The following is a 4,966-nucleotide window of genomic DNA, read 5'->3' as shown; positions in this document are numbered from 1 at the left end:
GAATTGCTACCCCGGCTTTTTTTTCTTTTCCATTTGCTTGGAAAATTTGTTTCCATCCTTTCACTTTTAGTCTGTGGTGGTCTTTTGACCTGAGGTGGGTCTCTTGTAGGCAGCATATGTGTGGGTCATGCTTTCTTATCCATTCAGGTATTCTATGTTTTTTGATTGGAGCATTTAATCCATTTACATTTAAGGTTATTATTGAAAGGTACTTATTCATTGCCATTTATGTACCTGTGTTCCTCTCCGTCTCTCTCTTTTCCTTCCTTTCCTTAAAGCAGCCCTTTTAGTAATCTTGTAGAGCTGGTTGGGTGAAAGCATATTCTTTTAGACTTCTTTTGTCTTGGAAGCTCTTTATTTGGCCTTCTATCTTGATTGAGAGCCTTGCTGGGTAAAGTAGCCTTAGTTGTAGGCTTCTCTTTCTCATTACTTGGACTCTTTCTTGCCATTCTCTTCCTGCTTGGAATATTTCCATTGAGAAGTCAGTAGCCAACCTTATTGGGACCCCCTTGTATGTTACTTCCTTTTTCTCCCTTGCTGCCTTTAGGATTTTCTCCTTGTCTTGGAGGTTTGCCATTTTAATGATGATGTATCTTGCAGTAGGCCTCTTTGGGTTGCACCTGATTGGGACTCTGTGCGATTATGGATTCATGTGACTTTTTCTCTCATCAAATTAGGAAAATTTTCCATTATTACTCTTTCAAATAGGTTTTCTATCCCTTGTTCTTCTGCTTCTCCTTCTGGTATTTCTATTATTTGGATATTATTACCTTTCATATTGTCTTGCATTTCTCTTAATCCCTCTTCATTCTTTCTCAGTCTCTTTTCCTTTACTTGCTCAGTCTGGGAGATTCTTTCTACTCTGTCCTCTAGCTCACTTATGCGGTCTCCCGCCTCATCAGTCCTACTTTTCATACCTTCTACTGTGTTCTTCAGTTCAGAAATTGTATTCTTCATTTCCTCTTGGCCTTTGCTCATGGTTTCTATTTCCTTTTTCATGATGATAAAGTTTGTGGAGAGCTCATTGTCGCTCCCCTGTAGTTTTTGGTAGCTCGTTGTTAGGTCTTTGAATTTCCTGATAACCAGTGCTTTAAATTCAGTATCAGATAGTTGACTTGCCTCTATTTCATCTTACATTCTTTCTGAGACTTCCTCCTTTTCTCTCATTTGGGGATTGTTTCTTTGTCTTCCCATTGTTTGTGATGCTCTTCTTGTTGGCCTCAGCTTCTTAAATTGATTTGTTCTGGTTGCCTGGGTTTATGGTGTGAACTTCTGTGGTAGGATACCTATGAAATTCAGTGGTGCAGTCTCCTGCAGTTCTCTTGGTGTTCTCTGCTTCCACCTCCTCCTCTTGTTGCTTTCCAGATGGTCAATCCTTTTCTTCTGGTCTTTCTAGGTGCAGCAGCCTGAGGGGCTATTAGTGTGGCCTTCCTCACTTCTTGGTGAACTCAACTGGTCTTCCCAGTGCCCTCCCAACTTCCAGACTGGCGCCTCTCTCCAGTGCCCCACTGAGAGCCGATTTTTTCACCAGTTTTTCCTGGTCTCGCAGGCTTGGGCATGGACCTTTCTCAGTGCTATGGCAGAACGCACAGGGCAACTCACAATTCTCCTAAGCTGGCAACCACAGCCTGACTCCGGTTTTTTTCCCAGTCTGTGTCCGGCTGGGTAGGGAAGGCGCTGATGACGGCTCTCTTCCAGGGGCCTTGCTGGCAGCCCAAGGCTCCCAGAGTCTGTGGCAGACCCTGCTCAGACTCCATGCTACAGGGAACACACAGGCGACTCTCAGTTCTTCCAAGTTGGCAACCACAGCCTGACTCCATGGGTTATCAGAGTTCTCTGGTTTGCTTCCTAATGCTCACTCCTTTCTCTGCCACTACAGGCAAACCGATATCCCCTGGTGTTTTTCAATCTGCGCCCTGCCGCGTAGAGAGGGTGCCTGTGACTGGCTCCCTCCCAGGGTCGTTGAGACCAAGGCAGACCGGCCGGGTCTCCTCTGCAGATCAGCCCAATTTTTTCTCTGGAGTGTGGGGGGGAAGCGAAATCCTTTGTCCTACTCCGCCGCCATCTTAAAACACTCCCCCTAATAAAACTTTTTTGAGTGAAGGTAAAGATAACTAAGTGCCACTAGAACTATCTCAGGGAAAAACCAAACATTTTGGCCAACCCAATATCTTATATAATTGTTTTTAAAATCAATTCAGAGAAGAAGAAAAAACATGCATTTTTACTGTCAATTATAATTACTTAATTATCATTACTGGTGCTCTTTGATTTTCTTCTGAATTTGAAGTACAGTACCTTCTGGGTTACTTGCTTTTACATTAAAGAAGTTCTTTTAGTATTTCTTTTAAAGTTAGCAACAAACTCATTTTTGTTTTTCTGGGAAAGTCTATTTCAGTACTTTCATTACCTCCCTCCATTTTTTATCATACATATATGCACACACATAACTGAATTCACCATCTTTCCATTTTTAAATGTATAGTAAGTGATATTAAATACATTTACAATGTTATGCCACCATCATCGCTGTTAATCTCTAGACTTCCTCATCTTGTAAATGAAACTCAATGCCCATTGCACAATACCTCCTCATTCCCTCTTCTTTCCAGCTCCTGGTAACCACTTCTCTACTTTCTGTTTCTATGATTTTGACTACTCTATTTGCCTAAGTGGAATTATACAGTATTTGTCTTTTCATGTATGGCTTATTTCACTTAGTATAATGTTTTCAAGGTTTAGCTATGTTGTCGCATGTGTCAGAATTTCCTTTTTAAGGTTGAATAATATTCCATTTATGTTAATCCAGTCATCTGATATTTGGGATACTTCAACTATGGGGATACTGTGAATAATGTTGCTATGAACACAGGAATACAGCTATCTATTTAAGACCCTACTTTAATTCTTTGGGTTATATACCCTATTTCACCTTGATTTTTGGAAAAAAGCTTTGCTGCATATAGGATTCCTAACCACAGTTGCTTTCTCTGAGTAGTTTAAAAATGTCATCCCATTTAGCTTTTATCATTTATCATAAGAAGTTAGCTTTTAATTTCACTGATTTCCCTTGTAAATGATGAGTTATTTTTCTGTTGGTGCTTTCAAGATTTTCTCCTTGTTTTTTGTTTTGTGCCTATTTGTTGGTATTTTTAAATTTATTCTATTTGGAATTCACTGAGCTTTCTGAATGTGTTTTATTGTTTTTCAATAAATTTGAGAATTTTTCAGCCATTATTTCTTCAAATATTTTTTCTCCTCTTTTTTTCTCTCTCTGGTACTCTCATTATGTTTATGTTGGTGTGCTCAGTGGGCTCCCAGTTTCTATGAGTTTCTGTTAATTTTTCTGTGTCTTCTGGAAGATTGATCCTTTTTTTTCTCTTTGGCTCTAGAGTACTCTGAAGTCTACTTTATCTGTTACTAATTTGGCCACTCCTGCTTTCATTTGGTTAATGTTTGTGTGATACATATCATAATTCCTTTAATTTCAACCACCCTATATTTTTATATTTGAAGTGAGTTTCTTATAGAAATGTTTTAAAATCATTCTGCTGATCTCGTCCACCCAGGCTAGGGCTGGAGGCTTGGGCTGGGCCTGTGGGAGAGGGAGAACAGCCAGTTAGGTACTAGATATTTGGGTCCTTTAAGGAGGGGCAGGGAACCTGGTCTCTGGATTCCACACTGTGGGCCCTGTGAGGGACTGTCTAATCCCTCTGTCTGGACAAAGGTTGAGGAACTCAAGCCCAGTCAATCTAGAGCCTGGTCCCTAGAAGGGGCATGAGAGCTCTGCAGAAAGACCTTGAGCAATTTGCCAAGCTCCTGAAGCAGAAGAGGCTCACCCTGGGATATACCCAGGCTGACGTGGGGCTCACTCTGGGTGTTCTCTTTGGGAAGGTGTTCAGCCAAACAACCATCTGCTGCTTTGAGGCTCTGCAGCTCAGTTTGAAGAACATGTGTAAGCTGCAGCCCCTGCTACAGAAGTGGGTGGAGAAAGCTGATAACAATGAGAATCTGCAGGAGATATGCAAAGCAGAGACCCTTGTGCAGGGCTGGAAGATTAAGCAAACGAGTATTGAGAACCGAGTGAGGGGCAACCTGGAGAACATGTTCCTGCAGTGCCCGAAGCCTACCCTGCAGCAGATCAGTCACATGGTCCAGCAACTTGGGCTGGAGAAGGATGTGGTCCGAGTGTGGTTCTACAACTGTCACCAGAAGGGCAAATGACCAAGCAGTGACTATTCTCAATGAGAGGATTTTGAGGATTCTGGGCCTCCTTCCTCAGGGGGACCTGTATCCTTTCCTTTGGCACCAGGGCCCCATTTTGGTACCCCAGGCTATGTGGGCCCTCACTTCACTACGCTGTACTCCTGTCCCTTTTCCTGAGGGTGAAGCCTTTCCCTCTGTGTCTGTCACTGCTCTGGGCTCTCCGGTGCATTCAAACTGAGGTGCCTGCCTTCTTACCACAGGAGGAAGAGTGAGGGAAAGAATCCTGAGAGTTGTTCCAGGGATTTGGGATTAGGTTCTTTCTTCACTACAGAATTAGGAACACAAAGGGTGTGGGGGCAAGGAGTTCAGGAAACTGATTGGAGGGAAGGTAAAGTTCACTGATGCTCTTGATTTTAATCCCCACATCATTTTTATCACTTCGATCTTAAATAAAGAAGCCTGGGACACACACACACACACACACACACAAATAAAATAAAATAAAATAAAATAAAAATAATAAAAAAATTCTGCTGATCTCTTTTATAATTCATATAATTAAATCCTTACATTTATGTAATTATTGATATGTTATGGCTTAAGTCTACCATTTTATTTATGTTTTAAATGTTTTGCTTGTTCTGTTTTTTATTTTTCTGTTTTCCTGTCTTCTGTGTATTATTTGAACATTTTTTAGAATTCCATTTTGAATTACATAAAGTGCTTTTTCTTTTTTTATTTTTTATTTTTTAAAATATAT

The 4,966-nt window shown here is 41.0% G+C and overlaps 1 pseudogene; it reads left to right on the top strand.

The window, feature by feature from the left end:
- Positions 1-3,777: 3,777 nt before the first annotated feature.
- On the top strand, positions 3,778-4,444 carry LOC118976092 (POU domain, class 5, transcription factor 1-like; annotated as a pseudogene).
- The last annotated feature ends 522 nt before the right edge of the window (positions 4,445-4,966 follow it).

The sequence above is a fragment of the Sturnira hondurensis genome, unplaced genomic scaffold (assembly GCF_014824575.4).
Source record: "Sturnira hondurensis isolate 20B ecotype Veracruz unplaced genomic scaffold, ASM1482457v3 Scaffold0020670, whole genome shotgun sequence".
NCBI classification, from domain to species: Eukaryota; Metazoa; Chordata; class Mammalia; order Chiroptera; family Phyllostomidae; genus Sturnira; species Sturnira hondurensis.
This window is presented reverse-complemented; position numbering and strand designations above follow the sequence as displayed.